The 24,270-nt window shown below is 40.1% G+C and overlaps 1 protein-coding gene across 1 annotated transcript in view; it reads left to right on the top strand.

The window, feature by feature from the left end:
* RPAP2 (RNA polymerase II associated protein 2) overlaps positions 1-6,469 on the top strand; it is a 59,338-nt gene extending 52,869 nt beyond the window's left edge. The window contains exon 14 of the transcript XR_015798550.1: positions 6,014-6,469. The gene's annotated coding sequence lies outside the window, so the exon portion shown is untranslated. The remainder of the gene's footprint in view (positions 1-6,013) is intronic.
* Positions 6,470-24,270: the final 17,801 nt, after the last annotated feature.

The following is a 24,270-nucleotide window of genomic DNA, read 5'->3' as shown; positions in this document are numbered from 1 at the left end:
TAAACCCATTCTGAGGAGGAAATCACACTGCTTGCAACTTAGAGATATTTCTGAACCATCTTTCATAACTATTTTCTCTTCTGGCTTATTTTCATCTAAAATTATGCTATGCTGTTCCTTCTGAGCTAGGGTGGATCCATGAGAAAACTGCTCATGGAAAACTGGCTTTCAGGAAAGATGGTTTGTAGAGCTAATGATGTTACATGTGGCATGGTTGGAGACCTACTGAGGAGTCCATTTTCTAGCAGCGGCCCACTGAGAAATGCTGTCTGTACTCATCACTACTGCCAACCATTACCATTGCTTGTTTACCTGCCTCGTTCTCCAGCCTAGAGCTGGAGAACAGGATTGATAAAAAGGCAAGACAGTAGCTGCCACCTCCCACTTGCTCGCTCCTTTGGTGCCATCATCTAATGAGCAAGCAGGCAGGCAGCTGCAACTTCTGCTCCACCTTCTCATTAGCACCTATCATTTAGGCATGTCTCCGGTTCCTAGTCTCTGAAAAAGAAAGAATGAGCAAGCACTGAAAGCAAAGGTGAGCTAGTTCCAAAGAGATCAACAGTAGTGGGACACAATGAAAAAAGGTAGTCCATATGGTTCAAGTCTTGCCGAAAGACTGGAAGTTCTGCCTGTCTACTATGACAGATCTCTTTGAGGAAATCCAGGGTTGAAATGCACTAGCTTTCTAGGGGTTATACTGGGTAGTTTCTTCAACCTCATTTCATGGGCTTTTCATTCTAGATCCTTGCTCCTGCATTTCCTTCCCTTCATTTCTTTTACATGAGTTGGCTGCCAGTTGTCTCCCATCCAGAGTCTGATGACAAAGGTTATCCCATCTCAGCGCTGTTTCCAGACCAGCAACTGTGTTGGAGCTTCTTCCTCTTTGAATTTTCTCTCATTTGTCTACATCCTTATTTTGCAACTATGAAAACCAACTCACACCAGCTCTTGCCTGCTGTCTGACCTACAGTAGACCCTATGGTCAATCTTACCTAGTTAGTGGTTCTTCAGATGTCTTTCATGGTGTTATTTGTTAACACTTGGTTTCCGCTTGCCTGTTACATTCCATTGCATTGTACTGTGTGTGTTTCTTTTTAACCTCATTTCTTCAATGAATGAAGATAGCAAGGTTATTTAAACCAGGAAAAGGGTCTCAAACCAAGATGGTCTTTGAATCCACCATACCTTGCCACTACAATTTTTTGCCAATATACATCATATAAAAGTCCCAGCCTTGCACTTGAAATTTCTTTTACTGTTATATTGTTGACTTCCAGATTGGAAACATTATGTGGAAAAAAAAGCATGTGATTTCCAATATCTATCCTCAGATCTAATCAGTGAAGGCAGAAAAGAATAAGCCGTCAGGTGGTAGAGGAGCAGGGAAATAAAAGAATTTTATAGACAGTTTGAGCCTGTCTTATATACCATCTGCTCAATGCAGAAACCTAACACTTGCTAATACATGCTTGTTGTATATTTTCAATATTTTATGTCAATTGAAATGACATCTTTGAAGCTCTGAATTATGTAGACTTGCTCACAGGTATGGATAGTAATGATTTAGGACAAAAAGACAGAGATGAATAGATGATAAACTAAACAAATCTAGTAAAGAAAGAGGTTGTTATTAGGGGTATTTCACAGAAATAAGCCAGGTTTTGCCATGAAACAATCCATAAACCTTAGGGTCCTAAAAACAACAAGAAGGGCTTCTTCAGTTATGTTCACAATAAATGGATGAGAGAAGTTAACTCAAAGATTATAATTTTATATACAGTAATTACAAAAATTATTATAATTGGTGAACAGATATAGAATGGGTGATGGTATTAGAACCTATGGAATAGATCTTGGGATTGTATGGGGTTGTAAACTGAATGTAAATCAGCAGAGTGATGTGACTGAAAAAGGAAAAATGCAGTTTTAGCCTGCATCAAGAAAGATAAAGTTTCCAATTATGGGAATAAGATTTTCACTTTATTTTACATTCATCAGACCCTACCCCTGAGTATTATGTCCAATTCTGCACACCATAGTTTAAGAAAGGTTCAGGGAAATGAACACGTTCGGGGAAGAGCAATAATTATGATCAGCGAACTAAAAACGAATTCCTACAAAGGGAGAAACTTTGAGGAGAAACTAAATTTGGGGGGGGGGAGGTCTTCAAATACCTGAAATGATATCACACTGGGGACTGTCAAAAACAGTCTTCTTTCCAGAATTCAGAAAGCAAAATAATGGGTTCAGGTTACTAAAGGGCAGGTGCCAGCTATACAGTATTTTTTTTAAAAAAACAAAACTTCTAATGTAACAGAACTCATTACTCAGAGTTTATGGGTTCCTCTTTGCTGGATGTGTTCATCTGGGTGGATGTGTTCATCTGAGATGTAGATGGTCTGCAATGTTTTAATTTGTATTCCACTGACTGGTAGTTGAACTCCATAGCCTAAACGGCCACCTTCAACTCTATAGTTTGTTGATCTATGGTATAAAAATGTTAAAGCCATAGATGAGAGGTTTTGAGTGAAGCAATAATGGCCAGGGCGGGAATTTTTGATGTCATTTCTTATTCCCATTCCCCCAGTAATCCTGCATATATCTTCACAAAATTCTGTCAGATAGTGACTGACCCAGTGTCATCCGCTGAGCTTCCTTAGATCTAACCCAACAGCCTGAGGACTATGCATATTTGTTCTTTGACCTGAGCCATTATTGCATTGAGGTATCTTTCAATTTCCTGCTGGAACTTTTAATTTTTCATGTTATTTATGAACTTTTATTGAATTGCTTCTAGGAAGCAAAATAAAGTATCCCTAGTTCTCTCACATCTTCTGGATAGAAAAAAGAAGTCCAACTCATTTCTTTTTCAGAGTGGACTTTCATAATATGCCAAATATTTTATACTTGGATCAGTACAGTATAGTTCGGTAGTTTTTCCTAGCCTACTGTCTGAAATCCATTAACTCAGGGACTGGGGAAACTGAGTTCTCTCACCCAATTTTACTAAGCTACAGGTCCCATCACTCTGGTCTGTTGAGCTGCAGGGTAACAGCTTCTGCATCCTTACATTAACTTGAAACTGTCAGGGCTCAAAGTTGGGATGTTTGCATAGTACAAAAGCATGCACAACTCCATTAACCATTCCCAGCAGGGTCCTTCATTCAGGCCTCCCATTTTATACGTTCCACAGCCAAGTTTTCTGCTGATTATTCTTTTTCATCTACCACAACTTCTTCCTCTATAATTCTCCTCCACATACAGACATTGTGTTTCCTCCCTACACAACTGAGTGTTCCATTTCTCTCAAGGCCGTCTGGTCTTGTGTGTGTAATAAGGAGATTTAAAATAGCATGGTTTACCGCCATTGGAATGAACTTTTCTACAATATCTGACACGGCAGCCAAATATTTGCCAATATTGCCCACATGGAAAATTTACAGACCTTTTCTCTAGGTGTGGTGCAATTTGCATCCAGTTTTGGGGAACCCAACAGTGTTACACAATACCATTTTAACTACCTTGTCTAGACGTGCTTTATTGGCCAACTCCAGCTTCAAGTGGACTTCACCTTTGGAGCTGGTTTGCAAAGGTCAGAGTTATATTTTGTGGCAAATCTGTATTAATGAAGCCTTAATGTTCCCTAATTAAATTCATGTAAAAAGTTACATGGCAGCTTTATCTGAATTACAATGGAAGTGAATTGGGAACTACTTTCATTTTCATATATTAATTAAAATAATGGGAATCTATTTTGTTGAAGGAATAGGCAATAGTTTGGTTTATTCATTTTGGTCGTAGGCCAATATAACAGTCACACTAAAATAGAAGTAAAAATAAAAAATCATATTGATAGAATAAAATAAGGTAAAAATACATTTATTGACATAAAATTAAAAGCCAGGAGGGACCTATAAAGGCATTGCTTGTTGCTCCAACAAAATAGAGGTGCTTTATGAATGCCTGCATAGCTATGTTAGTATAGCACACTGACCCATGCATTACTTACCTACATTTTACAGTGTTCATCCAACTGCCTGGGTCCACGCAGCATGGTGAACCATAAGTCAACTACAGTATGCTGCCTGAAATCACATAATGTACCAAGCCACAAATTGCCAAAGCATACTTCAGCCTATTGTCCACAACACCTTTGGTATTTGACACCAAAGAAAGTAAATACAATATATAAGAATAAAACCTATTCTTCCTGGAGGTGGCATTTACAATGCCACATGTCTTCTCAGAATAAGCCCTGTTGTTATCAAAAGGTTCTTGGAAATAGTAGATAGGATTGCAAGCTTAATGTGATCAGATTATATTCAACTAGCAATGATAACATTCAGAATTTTTGAAATCACATACATAAAATCATTTGGAGGACTGCAAGCCATGAATGATTGCAAACGGAAGATAATAAAACATAACAACGGGAGTTGAACCAGACCAGCACCTTTCTGGAAGTTCAGACATAGCACTACGTTCACTCCAGCAGGAAGACAAACTTCTACGAGTTGCAAATATTCAGTTTTCCTTTTTAATTGGGATGAGGAAAGACACTCTTGAGTTCAGTTCCATATTTGTACCAAAGAAAGGTGCATTGGCAATATCTCTAGTGGGTTGTGCTCCCTAAGCAATGAGTTGTGTTTGGAATGAAGCTATAAGTATTACCAAGTCTGGAAAAAGACAGTGGAAAAAATATTGAGAAGTGTAGCGATACATTTGTGGCTGGGAAGAAACGCCTACTTTGTGGCTCTTCACAAAATGTAATAAGCAGCCCTAGGAATGGAAAGTTACTGCCTATTCATTCACGAGCCTGAGTGTGACTGGAATGACACTTATCAGCTTGTAATGCCCTGGGGCCCCACTGGGATAGAACATACAAGGCTTGAAATGCCCAGTGAATCTGCACAGATTTGCTTTGCCTTTCACTAAAATGAAAGAACAGCAACTGTACAGGGAATGCATGTGGGCCACAACTGGTTAAAATCAGGAGACGGGAAGCTGACTTGTTACAAGAAAAACATACCAACTTCATTCTCAAGACCGCCTCTGGGCCCCCTTTAGACTTGACTTGGTAGCATCTTAACAATCCAAATAGCGGGTGGCTACACACTGCACTGTTTGGAAGTGGGCCCACCTGTCTAGAAAAAGGGGCCAAAGTAACCAGGGATGGTGGTGGACATCCTGTAGGGCTAGAGATGATGGCGGCAGCAGCTGTAATGCTTGTCTTTGGAATGGCAGCCATTTTCTGACAGCTGCCCTCAAACTCACTCCCCTGGTGTTGCTATATACATCCGTTTACAGTTGTTTTCGCCTTCCCCCTCTTTGGTTTCTGTTCGTTTGCTTGGATATGACCTGCATCCACAAAAGAACTTCCCCATCAAGCTACTGCAACTTTATATGGCATGCTAGAATTTTCACAACGTGAACATATGTACACCCTGCCCTTTTCCCTACCATTTACAATCAGAGATTGGTAAACACAAAAGGCCTTTAAACACATTTTTGGGGTCTCAAACCTCCCTCTGACCACAAGTGCTCTGAGTCAAGAAATGACCCAAAACTGTAGTGTTAGCCCGAATTGGTCTGAAAGAAAACAAATCCTTTTTCAATGACAGGAAATGATTTGAGATTGCTCTGCCAACTGCACACCTTCACCCTCCCTCCTCAACAAGATAAAGCATAGCCCCTGGCCACCTATAGATTGCCCATCCTTAGTGTGTGTGTGTGTGTGTGTCGGGGGGGGGAGAACTAAAATGCAACTTCATGCATGCAACTAAGTGAACTCTAATTTATGAAAGCTTAGGCCAGAATGAATCTGTTGCCATTAAGGTGCCATGGGGCTCTTTATAGGAGTATATATAACGATAAAGTCTTTATTGGTTTGGGTTTAAAAAAAGAACAATAAGAACTCACTTATCAGCTGGGTCCAAGGAACTGGCTGCTCCTGTTTGACAGTGTGCTCTGACTCATCCCAAGCTGCTTTTTTTTTCTTTTCTTTTTATAACAGGCAGATGCTGACCCTGCGGAGAGTTTACCCTTTATGCAAAGAAGGTGATAACAGCTTCCCAATCAGGATTTGCCACTGAGCAGGATTTCCTATGAACACTTCAGGCCAATAAACCTTGCCTACCATCAGGAAAAAATGAATGAATGAATGAATGAATGAATGAATGAATGAATGAATGAATGAATGACCAAAAGAAGAGAAATACGGAATAGGCAGAGGTGATATGTCAGTGCCAGGCAGTTATCTGCTCCTTTTTTTCATTGGCTTTTAATTGCATTTTGATTTGTACTGTTTTCAGTTTTGAACGGCTGCTTCACTGCTGAGTTTGTATGGCATTTTCATTTTGTATTTTACTTGACTTTATTGTATAGGTTTTTAACTGAATTGTAGTTTTTAGTGTGTTTTATTGTAAACCACCCACAGAGCTTCAGATATTGGGCAATTTTAATTTTTTTAATAAGTAAATATATAACATGGAATTATATTGTAGAGTATTCTCTTCCTATGCAAAAAGAGCATTTATGGGCTGCTCAATGGCTTCTCTGAGCTGGATTCAAAGTTTGCAGGATTCATGCCAGCACCTTCTTAGTGCGAAATACTATCCCTTAAGCATTAAAAGTACAGGTAGTCCTCATTTAGCAACTGCCTTGTTTAGCGACTGTTTGTAGTTAAAATGGTAATGAAAAAGTAACATTGCAACCAGTCCTTACATTTACAACCTTCGCAGGTCTGTAAAGCAAAGGAAAGTTGAAGTAAAATCGTAAAATCGGGATGTTTCACTTAGTGACCACTTTGCTTAACAACCATGTTGCCAGTCCCAATTGCGGTTGCTAAACAAGGACTACCTGCAATAACTAGAGCAGCAAAAATGTATTTATTTAACCAGTAATATCATACACAATAGAAGCACTTATCAAGGAATTGGTAAAAGCCATTTTTTATTTGCTGCTCTGCATGTTAAGAGCATATGTATTTAGTTTCAAGGTTCTCCTTGGTTTTTCCAAGAGAGAGTGTGTTTTTACCACAAGAAGTTTAAAAAGCTTGCTTATTTATTTAATCCCATCTTTCCTTGAGCAACTCCTCCAAATTCTTTTCCCTACACCAGTGTTGTCCAAACTTGGCCACTTTAAGATGAGTGGACTTCAACTCCCAGAATTCCCCAGCCACCATGTTGAAGTCCATGAGTTGAAGTCCACTCATCTTAAAGTGGCCAAGTTTGGACAACACTGCCCTACATCAATCCTGTGAAGTAGGTTCACTGAAAGATGGTGTCTGGCCTAAAGTCACCCACTCAGCTTCCCAGCTGAGGGTAAACTTAAAGATGGGTCTTCCAGTCCTAATAAGCTGGGGGAGTAAAACATTCTCAGAAGAACAGTGAGGAAGAACAAGCTTACTCTGCTTGCCCTTTGCAAATGGACACTGTATGGCTGGCCAGGCCATTTGGGACCAGGCAAACCCCACCATGGCAGCTATTTTGTAAGAACTCCCAACTGGCCCTCCCACCTCCAGAGATGCCCACTAGCCCCAAAAGTCTATTTAGCCTTGTTTTCAGATCTAAGGAATTTTTCTCTCTTTCAGGTTAGAAATCAAGCAATAGTTCCTAGTCTTTCAGGACCAGTTCATAAATAAAACGGAATATTTGCATATCTGGCAGGTCAGAGTTTGGATGCTATATTATCTGCAACTGGTTGGCAGGTTTCAGGATATGATCACCAATAAAGTTACAATACTGCAATCAGCACTACAGAGTAGATTATTCAACTGGCCCAGCACTACCATTGGGCAGAGTAAGAGATGGATCTTAATTGCCAGATACTGTGCAAGAAGCAATTGTGACATGTGGGAGGCAGAGCTGTGCACTAGATATGCTAGTTTAGCCAGCTCCCATCTGATGTGGTATCCCTTTGCCAGTGTTGAATAAGAGGTAGCCACTAGATCAGTTTGCCTCTGCATGAAAATTGTGTTCTGCTCTCCAGGCAGTGAAATGCACTGGGCCAAGCTTGCCAACAGATCATATACTTCGAAAATATACAGGTAGTCCCCATTTAGCAACCACAATTGGAACCGGCAACTCAGTCATTAAGCAAAGCAGTCACTAAATGAAACTGCGACTTTGCTTATGATCTTACTTCAGCTTTCCTTTGCTTTAGAGACCAGTGAAAGTCATAAATGCAAGGGTTGGTCACAGAGTTACTTTTTCATCACCGTCGTAACTGTGAATATCGCTAAACGAGGCAGTCACTAAACCAGGACTACCTGTATAGGAAAGTTTGAAAAGGTTATCCAGAGGAGACAACACCATACCGACCAGAGAAGTGTTAAGAGGGGTTAGCTTAGAGAAAAACTACAGGAGATCTAGGAAGCTGCCTACAAAAAGGACTGTTACGAGATGTGAATGTGAGGCAGGAAAATATAAGGAGTCAGCCTGACCGAGCAAGAAGCAGAAGTAGACAAAAAAACAGAATGCCTAAAATCTAGGGGGAAAGATAGGAAGTGAAGGGAGGCTGCCTGAAAATGACTTTGCACTGAATAGAAGGAGACTGGTAAACTGGAATTACTCCAGGAAAATCACATACCAAGGCTGAAAAAAGACATAATATTAATCAGAATCTACCATGTTGGTGCAGAAAAACAAAATAAGTAAGCATGAAGGCCCAGAATATGCCATGCCAGAGATTCCCAGATGATCAAAGGACAGGTTTTGTTCAACAAACCTTTAAGCATCAAATAAGCAAAGCACATCATACATGAAGGTGGAAATGAATCAAATTTACCACATTTCCCGTTTTGCTTATTTTTAAAAGCTTCTTCGACTTTGATTTTATAAAGTTCACCAATGAAGGTTCATAGCATATTTCTCTTTTTTTTTCTATAACCACAAATGCATCCTCTTGAGCAGAAAAGAAAAAACAATCTCAAAACAGAAGGGGGGGTTGTGATAACTAAAACTTGAACACAGAAGAAAACAGTGCAGTGCTTGCTTTGAAAATTGGACATGGGGGAGGCAGAGTCTGCCAAAAGTTAATCCAGATCGGCCTAGGCTTTGGACAAGAAACCTTTTCACATGGATCAGGACCGTAACTCATCAGAAGAGCACAGGCTTCACATATGGAACACTTTTTGTTCAATCCCTGGCATCTCCAGAGAGTTTTGAGAAAAACTGCTAACTGAATTTCTATTCAAATTTATTGAGAGTCCCTAAACCAGTGTTTCTCAACCTTGGCAACTTTAAAATGTATGAACTTCAACTCCCAGAAGCTGGCTGGGGAATTTTGGGAGCTGAAGTCCATACGTCTTAAAGTTGCCAAGGTCGAGAAACAGTGCCCTAAACACTACTGACTAAGCTGGACTTTCATTTTATGTACATGTCTTATGTATAAAGTTAGGTTTTTATAAAAAAGTGAGCTAGATTTGATGCTAATTGCATTAACTGGCACAGTGAATAGCTTCTCCCTGCAAACAGACCTTTTGGCTCCTGAAAGAGAGAAAGAGAGGCTTCACTTTCTCTCCCTATTTCCCTTTGCAAAAAACCCAAACCAAAACACAGCAAAATTATATGACATCCATACAATTAACACCATATTCCTATGTTTCCAAGCTTATCAAAATCGTGCTGACAATCGGTATTTTTCTCTGACTCCTTTAACCATGTAGCTCAAGCTCCTGTTTGTTTGTTTGCTCAGGTTTCTCTCAGCAGAACTGAGCACACAGTTTGATATGTGATTCTAGGGTAGCCTCCCAGGAGAAGGTGCAATCCCCCTACACATGTGATATGAGTTCCCTGATATTCCAACTGGGACCTTGTGGCTGTGACTTTCAGCAGAGCCCTGTGCCAAAGATGATGACTCCATGAAGGGAGAAATTCCATTTCTAAGCAGCAAATGTTATTTCAGAAACATCACCTTGTGCTTCACAGGACAATCTATGCCTTCACTGGAGGGTATTCTTGATCCCCCCCCCCCCTTGGCTTCTATTTCCTGTTACAATTGAACAAAGGAGTCCAAATGCAGATTTGCGAGCACACCAGTGTTAAAAATTGGCGGTGCCCCAGAGGCTTTTCACCATGGCAAACACAGAGGTACAGGGAAATGGTAGCAATTCCCTTTCCTTTAATTTTGTGAAGAGGAAAGTGGGATGTCCTTAAGCATGAACCTGAGGGGGCAGGATGAGGCTGTTGGTAATTGGCCAACAAGTGAACATTGATTGGCTGAATAGTACTTGGAACTTTGTGATTCTAAAATTGAATTGGAATATATATTGAAACTTGGTCAATTATGTAGGAGCTTTCTGGGCCCACAAGCCTATAAACCTGCCCACGCTCCCAGCATCCTGAATAAATCTGAAAATAGTCATAACTGGCTGGATCAATTTCAGGCAAATTTTAAACTGGATTCAAAAGGATTGAGAGAAAGAAAGGATGATCATCAAAGGAGCCAATGCCACTGTACTTATCTTTTTCTCTGAGAGATGATAACCTCTTCATGAACAGACTTAGTCAGACTTTCTAAGCTCTGAGGACCAACCATCCTCGAAAAGACTAATATATTTTGGCCCTTCAGTGAAACCTGTCCTGAGAATATGTTAATACCTTTTGAAATCTTCAGCTAGACAGCCTCTGAAATATGTGAATGCTTTTCACATCTGTGTTATTTTTCATTGAAAGAGTGACCACAGTGATCATGGGACAAAGGAGAAGAGAAGAGGTGTTGATATTTCCTTCAACACCATTTTTGCAACAAAAATTGGTCCTCTGAAGTTAGGAGATGCCCCAAAAGGGGCACAGCCACAGGAAATCCAGCTTTTTGCACAGCTCTTTATAGGGGCCAAATCATCTCCAGTCCTGCAGGATCCATCCAAAGTACAATCCAGTTTTTGAAATGTTCACATGGCTCCAAACATTTTAATTCAAAGCAGTGAATTACCACTATTACTATTGGTTTCCCACATGTGTGCATTAATTTCAGTGGGCAAATAGCAGAGTGGGGAGATACAGGATTTCTACTAGACTCAAGTCCTCATGGAATAACTTTCTGTCAGCTGCTATCTCTCAGCCCAGTCTACCTCATGAGATTGTTGTATGAGGACATTGATTGATTGGTTGGTTGATTGAATAAAAACCAGAAATAAAGGGGGGGGGAATTACATTCACATTGAATTCAGTGAGAAGGAATTTGCAGGAGAATCAGCTGAACTTTCTGTGCAGGCACACACATAAATACAAATGTCTTAAGAAAGCTCCAGCTGTGAGACATGCAGTTGTTTGGGTGATCCAGTGATGACAATATTGCATATGAGAACATGTGGGATATGCAACAGTCCAGTCAGTGCCCTGAACAATTAAGTCTCCATTTTGATATTTTTTATCATTTAATGCCTGACAGAATATAGAGACCCAGTTCCAAGCTAGTTTTCTCTCACATTCACTCTCATTTTCCCTCAGTACCTAATATCATCCCACAACTGCTCTTGAATGCCATGTGCTAAGTAGCAACAGCAAAAGGGGGCTTTTGTCCTTGTGTTTTACCTATCATCTTCTCCTGGGCCTCTGCCTGGCCAGAGTATAGAAACACAGTTGTGGACAAATTACATCTGTGGTCCAACCTAGTGGGATTCTTTTTATGTTTTAAGAGTCTTTAGGGATTCTCTAACACAGTTTATGTGGTAGTTGACAGATCAGCTAAGCAAAAGTGAGACAAGTGCCTCAGGAAGCAGATGATGGGTGTGCCATAACAGGTTGAAAACAGGTTTGTGTGCATCATGTGGCTTGCCTTCTGCCAGTGGTAGATGCTATTTTATTGCCACTATTAAAGTAAGATTCAACTCCCACTCCAGTTGGCTTGCCTAAAGAGAAATGGGAAGGTGGCCCCATACTCTGTTCCACCTCATGTGGCAAATGGCACCATTCCAGCCCTGGACGGAGAGGCCCAGCAGAATTCAGAGTCATCCCCAGGGCCTCTGAGAAAGCATGTTTCCATCCTTAAGCGTGGTTGATTGAGCAGAAGAGAAAGCAGGACATCAGGAGGCAATAAATGAAATATTTTTCAGTTAAAGAGGATACTTGCATAATGTTCAGGAAACTGATGAAGAAAGAATATCAGTATCTTTCAAATGTTAATATGAAATGTCTTTAATTTTGTTCCAGAAAATAAACTGCCTTTACAAGTCGCCAACATACATGTAGGTAACACAGCTGAATGCAGACCATATGACTTGACGTTAGAATCAAGATGCAATATATAGCTCAGAAGATTGCAATGACCATGCGTGACATTCATAGTTATTTTTATAAGTTTGTGAAAGGCTATGTAGGGTAGTACTGCATGCTGTCTTTGAAGGGCTACTAAAGGAGCTCTTCTTATGAGAACTGACACAGCAGCTTACATCTTGGCTGCAGCAAACTTAGCAATCTGTACTTTGCTAGCACTATGGAAGCTCCTATTTACTCCTGAACAATACTGCTAGTATTATCCCTGCACTAATATGGTGCAATAGCAAAATACTTGGAGTGGAAGCATTTGTTTACACTGAAATGAAGTGCAGGTGAAGTGGACAGCATCACTTTGTTGCTGAGAAACAAGAGACTTTAGAGTTAGAAGAGCATGACCAGAGGTTTGGATGGCATGGATATTCATGGTACGATAGAGTTAATGTGGATGTTAAAAACCACTTTATTAGACCTGCCAAATTGAGAATATAGAATAGATATAAACCCAGGCAGTGCCCAAAAACACCTCTATAGTTCTCAGCACATAAAGCATTTTACGAAAGAGAAACAACAGGCAAAGACAAATGGTTAACGTACCAGGAATTATTGGAAAAATCACCAAGAGGAATAGAAAATTAAATCAAGAGAACAACTAATGGCAGAAGGATATGTTTGTCAATGGTTTTCCCATTTACAGCTATCAGAAAGATTTTAAACAGATAAAAAGACTTATAACAAGCAAAGAAAGTATCTGAAGTGCAATTGTGTGCAGGTGATGAACATGTAATTGCTAAAATGTATTAACTTTTGTTGAAATCTGAAATGGAAGACGAGCAGGTTAAAGAATGCATGATAAAATGGGCTAAGAATTTTTGCTATAATATACAGATGGATTAATGGGAAATATGTGGTCAAAAGGGTTGAAATTTGCATTATGTTATGATCTTAAAGACAATTTTTATAAAATGATGTCTTGTTGGTATATGATGCCAGAGAAATTATCTAGAATGTATAAAGGCATTCCAAATGTATGTTGGAAATGTGAACAACGTGAAGGGATATTCTGTCATGCTTGGTGGACATGTAAAAAAGCTAAAAAATGTTGGATTCAAATACGTACTTTGATACAGAGGATTTTAAAGATTAATATTCAATTGAAGCCAGAAATTTTCCTTTTAGGACTGATGGATAAACAGGTAGGAGAGTCATGGAAGGTTATTTCAATAAATCATTACTGCAGCAAGACTATAACATGCAGAAAGATGGAAAGATTCAGCACTACCCACCATGGAGAAATTGAGATACATACAAATATAATTGACAGAACTTGCTGAAATAGCCAAACTGACTTGTTTGATTAAAGAAAGGTCGTTACTGACGTTCATCAGTGATTGGAAATCCGTTATGGACTTTTGGGGTAAATAAGAAAATGATTTTGTGACTTACAGTTTTGATATTTAGAAAGAATAGGTTATAGAAAGAAGGGAAATATGATGTAATCTTAGAGAGAGAGGTTTGATTAGAATTGTACGTATAACTGCCGAGAGGAAGCCATTTCTTTATTTTTCTTTTCATGTTTTCTGTTCTTTTATTTCCTCTTTCTTTTTTTCCTATCTCCTTTTTTTTTGGTCTCTTTTTTCCTTTCTTTTCTTTTCTGGTTCATATTTACTTTTTCTTTGAATGTACTTCTTACTATATATGTAAAATCTTCTAATAAAAACTATTTTATTAGAATAATTTAACTTAAGCCTTTTGAAATCTCCATGTCTCATCTTCAGGCAAGGTATGACAAAAAGTTGGTTGGCTGGAAAGTGAGAGGCTATGAAAGTAGAACTGCAAGAAAACAATTTCATAGGAAGTGCTGCTGTTCAAAATGCCGGCCACTCTGTTCTGCTTCCCTTCTTCTGGCCTTCCATTCCTCTTCCTTCCCAAAGATATCAGTATCTAGCCAATATTCCGTAGTGTCTGAGCACATATTTGTAATTAACGGTTTTTGGGGCTGAAATTGATTTGCATTATTTCAGATCTTAAAAATTGCCCCAAATCTCCTCATTCAGCAGTAGGATATTTTCTTGGAAACAGGCAGGAGTTATATTTGTATGCATCTGAAAATACAAATGTGTGAAACCACGTCCTCTTAAAGAACCATAAAAGTAGCTGTATAGCAGCATCCTGAATCACAGGGTCAGCTCCAGGTCAAGAGAATTAACCATGCTCTTTAAGCTGACCCTTATTTTAACCCTGTTTCACACCTGTTGGGGGAGAAATGGGAAGCTGGATGGTGAGCATTAAGTATGAAACCATCTTTAAGTTATATGGAGAAAGAGATTGGCATGCAGAAGCCTGATGCTGCTCAAATTAAAGAGATCATAGCTAGATCAAATTCCAAGTTCAGTCCCTGGCATCTTCAAGTAATGTTGACTAAAGCCCTTTTACAGCTTTATTCTAGTACTTTCAATATGAAAGTATGTACAGTTAGTCTTCACTTAACCATGGTAACCGTGACTGGAATTTCCATCACTAAGTGACGTCATAAAGCATGATGTCACATGACCGCATCGCTTAGCTACGGCAATCCCAGCACTCCCCATTGCCATCATTAAGTGAGGATTCGGGGTCATTAAGCAAGGACCTCCTCACAACTTCCTGCCAGCTTCCAACAAGCAAAGTCAGTGGGGAAGCCGGCAGGAAGTTGCAAGTCCCGGGCGGCTCACAAGCAAGCTGGCAGGCAGGCAAGTAGCTGCTCCCGGGTGAAACGGGCCGATGCGGAATGGTGCAAGCACAGCAGGGCTTGGGGGGCTTCTGCTGGGTGTGGGAGGGTGTGGGAGGGGCCAGCAAAGCACAGTGTGAGCGCAGCAGGGCCGGGGGTGGCTGTTGCAGGGTGGGGGAGACTTACCTGAGCGACTTGTGACCTTCCCTGCTGGCTTCTCTATTGACTTTGCTTATCGGAAGCCGGCAGGGAAGGTCACAAATGGCAATCACATGACCGCGGGGGTGCTGGGATGGCCAGAAGTTCCAGAACTGGTCATAAGTACAGTTCAAATTACAACATTCAGCTCTGTTGTAATTTCGAAAGGTCACTGAACAAGTGGTCATTAACTGAGGACTACCTGTATTGGAAACATGTCTTATTTACAGAAATGATACTTTTGTGGCATTTCTTGATAAGATTTACAGCAAAATAATCATGAATAAGGAAGAACATAATCTGCCTTTCCTGTCTGCCTGGAATTCCAGAAAAAGTTGTTCAGGCAACAAATCTGAATGTGTATGAATTTGTATATCAAACATATAGGAGAAACAATTACAAAAAACAGCTGACTTAAGCTTCATTAAAGTAGCACTCATGTTCGCCTTGCACTCATTAAAGCTTGCTTCTGTGAACATGAGCAGAAACCCAGATTGTATGTAACTGTCACAACTGCCCACCCCAAAAGATCATTCCACCCATCTGGAAAGCTGGGTGCTGCTGCAAAAGTAGACTCTTTTGAGTGAAGCTCAGCTGCTGGAGACTTATCAAAAGCATGTTGTTTTCTTGGCCACAATGGAGAAGTAGTTTGCTGTTGCTTTCTCCTAAGATCCTATCCGCCCTTTGACTTCCTGGTGGTCATCCATTCAAGTCCCCAACCGGTCCAACTCTCCTTAGCTTTTAGAAATTACTCGATGTGTGTCAGCCCTGGCTTCTGGGTTCATTCATTGCCTATTGCAAGAATTCTACCAGATTCATCTGGGATAATGTTTTTAATACAAAAGTGACCCTAGGATCACCCATAGCTAAGAATCCCTAAAATAAAATGGAGATGAGGAATCTTTATCCTCCACATATTACTGAATTACAACTCCCGGAAACTCTAGCCAGCACGATCACATGAAAGCTGAGAGCTTGTGTTCAGCAACATTTGAAAGACCAAATGTTATCAATCTTTATGCTAAAAGATTAGCAATCAAGAATGCTGCTATTAGGGAACTGGAATATCACAGTAGTGGTGCTTGTCAGATGTACAGTATTTACTTACTCTCTCCTTTTTTTAAAATTCCAGAAGCACATATTTCAGGGGAAGTTAAGAACTTCCACTCATAAGAGGAAAGCATTGAGCCATATTCATCTATGGTGCAACACTTCTGATTTCAGAAGAATTACAGCAGCAACTGGCACTTGGCTCATCAAACTGCAAGGAATCGTTCCATGGAAGAACACTACGCACACATATGAAGAGAGAAAGAAAAAACCCCTTTTAATTAAAAAAAACGATGTAAATGGCACCATACAACTTCCTTGAGTGAGTACTCTGGATAGAGTTAGATATTTTTTCCATAAGTTGCATCTGGATGGGATACTCAAGATACAAAGAATACATAGAGAACCCTGGTCAGATGATTCAATAAAAAGAAGAGTGCTATAGCACTGGGAGGGCCTACAAGGATGTCACTGATTCAGTGTAGCCCACCCATTTTTAAATTTGTGATTCCAAACTATCAGCCCCCAAGGCTACCTGGCCAATCTTGTATAAAGGAGGATACTTTCAAATGAACATATGTGGACACTGGAAACTGCCTTATAGAATCAAAACATAGTTCTGGTAAAACAAGGCCTGATATACACTAATTGACAGCAGCACTCAGATTTAAAACAGGACATTTCCAACATCTCCTTTTTAGAAATGCCAGAGATTATATTTGGGACTTTATGGACAGAAAGCAGGTGGTCCAAACTACAAATCATTTCTACCGTTTCTCTGCTGGTCAATGCAAAAGTAAAAAATCAGATCTGACATTCTGTGGCATATCTAAAATAGTTCGCAGAATGCAGTATGGCCAGGAGTTACTTTTTGTGAATGTCCATGATATGCAGGAAGGATATGCCTGCATTATCTCTATGAATCAGAATCAAAGAGTTTAGGATAGCAAGCCCAATACCTGATTGCATGTAATGATATGTGGGAATGACCTTGGGAGATAGGGCAGAGAGACGCAGCCAAAGGAACAGTCAGATAAAAGGCAACTCAGCCTGCAGCAGGAATGTGGCTGGGGCAAGTGGCTCAGAAGGGACCTTCCCTAGTTTCTGGGGGTGTAAGGAGACAGGGGAGATTTGTACTTTCAGACTTGCAAGATTCTGTTAATGTAATCTTACCATAAAGTAGAATTATCTCATTTGGCCGTGTTTCCTGTCTGGTCTACCTCACGAGGCTGACATTGCATTATATAGTAATCAGAGACACAGAGCTAGCTATATTCAAAGATACGTTGAATTGGTGATAGGGCTGGATGAATCTTTGGATTGCTGACATACTCCATGGCAACACCTCCAGGCAAGAATATTGAGCTTGACCAGCCACTTCACTTTAGTGGATGTATCTTCTGTGCACATGAATGACAAAATGCAGCATTGAGGGATGTGCATTAGAGGCCTGATCACAGTTAGAGGTATCTCAGAACTTCCATGGAAGCCTCAAATCTCTAAGAGGTATGGATGCATTGTGGAAAGGCTGGTCCAATTTCATTGGCTTCATGCAGCAAGGAAGGATGTAGGTCCTTTCCCCCCACTTTCCACGCACAGAAATAAACTGGACAGGCAGTTTAATTTTAACTTCAGAAAGGGCATTCTCCTTCCCTAAACTTAAGTGCAGCAGGCTCGTTTAAGGAGTATGTGATAGATTGTGTGGCAAGTGGATCTCTGCCCTCCAACAGAGAGATATGGCTAGGGAGAAGAAGTCCTTAGGAAGAATCAGTAGATACCATCACTGCACCCTGGGATTTACCACTTGAAGTATTTGCCTTCCATGGCTAATGGTAGGACCAATTCTCCCCAGCAGGTGACGTTACAATTTAAATTTGCAGGTGGCTGAAGGGCCTGGCATATGAATAAGCCAAATTAGCATCAGATTAAATTAGGCATCTTTAAGATGGAGTGGTGATGGCGGGAATTAAGAAAAGATACTTCTAACAATTGGTTGTTGTCATCATACGAATCTTTCACCCAGCACAGAAGCAAATCGAAATAAGGCAGAACATGAAATCATGGACCATGGTGGGTGGTGATGTCTCATCATAGATCTCAGGACTCCTGCTTGGTATTAAGGGGCTGATACTGGCTTAAAAGGAGAAACCAGCTGTAGCAGTCTTCGTGTCATAGTGGAGTGGGAATTAGAGAAGAAAAGTTCCAAATCTTTTTTTTTTTTAGCTGATCTTAATAATGTAGGTGTTACACCATGTACTATTGCTTTTTTAAGGGGGATACAAAATGGTTCTACACTACCTGCAATTTTTAATTGGTGGCTTGACTGAAAACGGTCAGGATGAGTTTTTATATGTCAATTTTTTTCAATATACTGCAGGTTTCTCCAGCAATGTTTACTTAAATATCAAGGAGTGTCATCCTGATGAAAAAATATAAATCTTTGCTAGACTACTGTCTTTTTATTACGTTGTTTTATTCAGAATGGAACTCTGCTCCCTTGCAAAACTGAAAGAAACAAGACTGAAATTTCATGTGGAATCTCTTCAGAAAGCACTCCTCCCAAATAAGCTATTGGTGCACCTCGACAGACAAAAAGCAGGGATTTAACCAACTTTATTCCCACTGATTTTAAGGAGGCAGAGATGGGTTGTGGGATTGAGCATCTATAAAGGAATTGTAATTTTCCTGCAGACATCTGCTGTGGATTAGTTGGTAAAGACATGCTGCCTTTAGAAGCACAGGGGGGGAAATTCAAAACAATCCAATGAATAAGCCAGTGTAAATCCTCGCTTTACCACGATCTTCTGTGTCATGTTTTACAGTTGGATTCACTCTTATCTGCAAGGAAAACAAGAAAATCAAGAGCAACAGAATGGCGCAGAAACTGGGAAGGAGAAACGACTGACAAGATTGTCCGTTACTGATAAACTAGTTGAAGTGGTTTTTAGTCAAAGCGAATGTAGCAATCAACCTGCCTTGCAGTGGGCAAAACACAGCTTTCTTTCAGGTTAAGAGTGTGCACATGGGGGTGTTACAAAAGAGCTGATTTCCCCAAGCAGATACCTGATAGAACTCCCATAACTGGCCGTGCTGATTAGAGTTGATGAGAGTTGTAATCCAGCACTTCAGGAGATATTTGATATTGACATTCGTTTGTTAATTTACATTAATATTCGTTTATATTCATGTTTATACAATAAAGTTATATTCTGAAGAGGAGCTATATAAAATGGGTACATAGGAAGCACATAATTAGTGATGGTATCTTCTTCTCTTTTTCAAAATAGTGCGATGAGAGGCAAGTAGATCATTCCACGAAGAAATTTATAAATCCCATTTCTGCCCAAAGGAATAGGCAATTAAAAAAAAATTCAGTAACACAATAAAATCACATTAGTTTGTTTTTACAACATGAAAAAGATCGTATACAGTGTGTTTTTATTTAAACTACCAGTATTAACTGATCAGAAAGTGAGTTTGATCTATTGGTTAATGAGCTGGATAAGGAGCAGGGAAGCCCAAGCTCTATTCCTCCCTTAGGCCTGAAAGCCAACTTGGCAACTTTGGGCCAGTCGCTCTCTCTCAGCCCTGGGAAGAAGGCCATGGCAAACCACCTCTGAAAATAGTGCCACGAAAATTGCACAGACTTGTCCATGTAGTCTCCAGACTGACTTGAAGGCATCTAATAAATAAAATATTAACCTAGGAAGACTTAACAAGATAAATATCTGCTGTTCAGGTGAGCCTGTATTGAAGATGACCTCATGAAAATTGTCCTGTTCAAAACAGCGTTCTTCAGTCTGGTGCCTTCTTTTGGCCATACCGGATGTTGCTGATAGTAGCTGAATGCGTCTAACATACAGCAGCTTTAATGGCACGGAATCTTCATAAACATTCCAAGTCTCAGGGAACAAAGGGTTAACCCAGTCTAAAAATGCTGTGTTAGAACAGCTGAATATTCAGAGGCACTCCTGTGATACTAAAAACAAATTTAATTGTGTGAATCTGGAAGGTACTATAGCAAGGATTTATATTTGTACAATTAATACCAAGTAAGTGTTGTTAGAGAGAGCCAGTTTGGTGTAGTGGCTAAGACACCAGACTAGAAACTGGAAGACTGAGTTCTAGCCCCGCCTTAGGCACAAAGCCAGCTGGGTGACCGTGGGCCAGTCCCTCTCTTTCAGCCCTAGGAAGCAGGCAATGGCAAACTACTTCCGAAAACCTTGCCAAGAAAACTGCAGGGACTTGTCCAGGTAGTTGCCAGGACTCAACACTGACTCAAAGGCACCAAAAGAAAGTATTGTTAACCTTTTACTTAGGATTCCTTCAGATTCTTGTACTCTTTAAGATTGAGATGCAGCTGCTAAAATTAACAGGTCTAGAGAGAAAGAGCTACCTCAACAGTTGCAGACTGTAATAAAACTGATGGAATTTAGCCACAATGAAAGACTGCTTTGGAAAAACCTGTTCCAGATTAATTTGTGATAATAACACAACAAAATTACTAATTTTGGTTTACAATATTTACTGACTTGGAGCTCGAAACACCACCTATGAATGAAAAAACATCAATAGTATTCACTCACCCCTGTGAATGATAGTTGTCAAGCTATGGGTGAATCATGGAAGGCTTGAGATATCTGGAAATGGTGTATCAAATTCAAGGAAGGACAAGCTCCTGAAGCAAAGAGCTTTTTCCTGCCAGTCAAGGTTTGTGAAGGCTGAATACTGAAAGAAATCCCATGATAATTTATACTGGATTTGCAAAGTGGTTGTGCCCATAGCGATAGACCTAACTAAACTCAAGGAGAATTATGGGTATCTGGGGGGAGGAGGGTCAGAAAAGTCAAAATGGCAGGCATAATGGTGGAATTGAAGTCCCACCCCTTTTAACAAGCCTAGTATACAGGTGAAAAGAAATGGGGCTTCTATTGTGCAGCCAACAAGCCATCTTGACTTTTTTTTTTTTACTAAGCCAAATTCAGATTCAAGGAAACTCAGAGTCTCCTCTTTTGGTTTGGTGTTCTGCTGGTGTGGCTAGATGGCTTATTTGAAAGCTGAGATGGACTCAGCTATTATCCAAGCAACAGCTGATGGTTGGGAGCTTCACATAATCTCCCAGAGTAAGGCTATATTGAGGAGTTTATGGAAAATGCAAATGATTGTTAAACCCAGCACCTTGAAGTAGTTAGGCAGATGATGATAGATAGAGAGATAGTTAGATAGATAGATAGATAGATAGATAGATAGATAGATAGATAGATAGATAGATAGATATAAAGATTTGACACTTTTCTCTTATGTTCATATCCATAAATATTGCTTCTTCCCATGCCAGCAGTGCAGTCAGCAATTCTAGCTCAAAACAGCAGCTTCAGAACAGCTGCACCTGAGATTGTCCCTAAGTGCAGAGCAGGTTATGGAAGGGGACAGATGGCAAAGTAAGTTCAGAAAGAGGGCCAAAGTTCAAAGAGAGTGAGGCATGAAGCTTTAAGGGAGCCTTAGGTATTAAAGGAGCCAAACTTTGCCCAGGAAGTCCAAGATTATTATATTTATTCTTTATGCAGGCACCTGGGCTCAGATCTAACTTTGATTGAAGCTGCCAGCCAGCTGATGGAGGCTCTTTTCCTGTAGCTCAAGAACTTCGTAAAGCCTCTCCATAATTGCATGGACAAATATTAACTTGGCAATCCAACTGACTGAAAATGTTTGGTTTGCGCCAGATGCGTCGCGTGGTACGTCTTTGAAACATTAGCTGAAAGAGTGATTTGGGAAATAGGGCTTTGGGTGGGTTGTTTGTGTTGCTTGACTGTTGCTTATGTTCACATCATGAGGCGAGGAACTAATTTTGGCCATAAAAGAAACCAACCCAAACAGAGAGCATTGCTTTAGAATATTACTCTAAATGGCTTTAAAATTCCACAAATTCTTAAAATGAAACAATTCCCTCCCCCTCTCTGGAAGCTTTCCAGAATAAATCAGCAATATTATAATACCATTGCGGAATACAATAGAACAAGCCACTTCTCTGAGCAGTAAGATATTCTACAAATGTCACTCATAGATGTTTCCTCCGAAAGAAGTCATTACAAGCTTATGACATTTTTTCTGATGTATAATGTATTTACAATACGTATAAGTGGAAAGTCACAGCATTAATACCTTCACAGAATTCTAACTGAGCCCTCTGATTCCCAATCTGATCTTGCCTGAATCTCTTCCAGCTGCAGCAAAAAAGAGAGAATTACTTGCTTCTTCATAATGCCAAGCAGAATAAGGACACAACCTGTTTACCCATTCTTTAATAAAAACTGGCATAAAATAGGGGTCAGCATTTTTTTGCATCCCTAGGCAGCATTACAGATTTTGTGAAAAAATAGGACATCCACCCATGCCCAAATCTTGTAACATTTTGGCAATCTCTGTGAGATCTTGCAAGAGATTTTCGATTTTTCACAAGAGATCTCACACGATTTCAGCACTCTCATTTTTTTAAAAAAATCATTTTAAAAATAAATTTTCATTGATGTGATTTGAATTTAACTTTAAGGCTTGAACAATACTGGTGGGGTCGGGGGGGAGAGATAGCAGCAGTCCGGGGCATAGTGTTGCCAACCCTAACATAACCCAATAGGGGAGTTCCAAGCTAAATTTATTCAATTAGTTTTGGCAACCCACCAGTCCCTTATCTTTCATAGTCACAGATACCAAGCTGAAAGGCAAGTGTGGGCATGAATCCTCCTTGCAGCTTTGGAGAAGTCTTCAAAGCTCCTTCCTCATCTGCCATCAAAATTAAGAGCTGAGGTTTGTCACTCAAGTCACTGTCAGAAATGGTTAGAATTAGAATTGGAAATAAATATTTTGGAATTAATCTGTGTAAGAGAGAATTTCTGCGTAGGATCTTATATGTATCAACCTTCATTACACAGAGGCATAATTCACATGATCTGCACACTGGGAGTGGGGAAAATGCTGTTATGGATCTCTCAAATGCCTGTCTTCTGAAGGTCTTTATACAGGTAACCTCTGTGCAGATATGTAGTCCAGTGTATCAGCACCAGCTGCATAGAAGAAGCCTTTGGAGTCATGGTTCCACCCTTCAGATGTACAGAACAATGGAGGTGAACATCTTCTAAATATTTACTAAACATCATTCTTCCTGAAATGTCAATCAGTGATGGCCCAGTCACACATAGATCTTCCCTGGGATGTTGCCAGTCTTAGATAATTACTCCGTACGTGTGATCCAATTTCGTGAGAAGAGCAACTGAGAACAATTCAATCTGGTTCTTTCCATTACAATTTTTACTACTGTTCTGAAAACGATCACGGGCTTTGCAAGTGGAACATTGCTGGTTCAGCCAGAAGAGGGGAATGACCTCTGTCTCAACCAGTCTGAAAACCACTGCCAATCATAGTAGAAATTGATACAATCTGGTGTCTCTCAACATTTATCCCCCAACAGCCAGCATAGCTGATAGCAAAGGAGTGCCCCAAATATCTGGAGACTCAGGTTTTCTACATGTAGAACTCTGATCAGACAACCATATGTAAGGCAGCTTCCAATCTTACTAGGTACAGATAACACCTTTTGAGAATGTGACATTGTCCATCAAGAAGAGGTTGTAAAATGAGCCAGGTAAGGTCTTAATTCCAGCGACTAAAGCAACCTACTGAAGAAGCAACTACAGTTTGGAAAAGCTGACTTCAGAATACAGGCACATTCCGTATTTTCTCTGTCACAGTCGCTCTTTTGCATTTTTCAAATGGTTACGCCTCATAAAGCATTCATACTGATCGTTTGGAGATGTTCATTATTTGGTATATAAAAGCAGAGATGTGAGAGCTCTATGATCAGATACGAACACCACAAAGCCAGCATTTCCCCAGCTGGTTGCAAGATATGCTTCAGTCAGAGGTTGCCTTTTCAGGACGGCAGGAAGCAGCGTCCCATCCACCCACCGGTCAGATCTCTGGCTGTGATATCCTTCAGAAACAGCCAACCCCACTGCTACCAAGCTCTCTGTCACAGTTGTCATGAAATAAATAACAAAATGCCATCCTGTCTTGACATTTCAGACCAGACAGTCCGGC

The sequence above is a fragment of the Python bivittatus genome, unplaced genomic scaffold (assembly GCF_059951505.1).
Source record: "Python bivittatus isolate LINGU-HERP-01145 unplaced genomic scaffold, Pbiv_v1 ctg000700_np1212, whole genome shotgun sequence".
NCBI classification, from domain to species: Eukaryota; Metazoa; Chordata; class Lepidosauria; order Squamata; family Pythonidae; genus Python; species Python bivittatus.
This window is presented reverse-complemented; position numbering and strand designations above follow the sequence as displayed.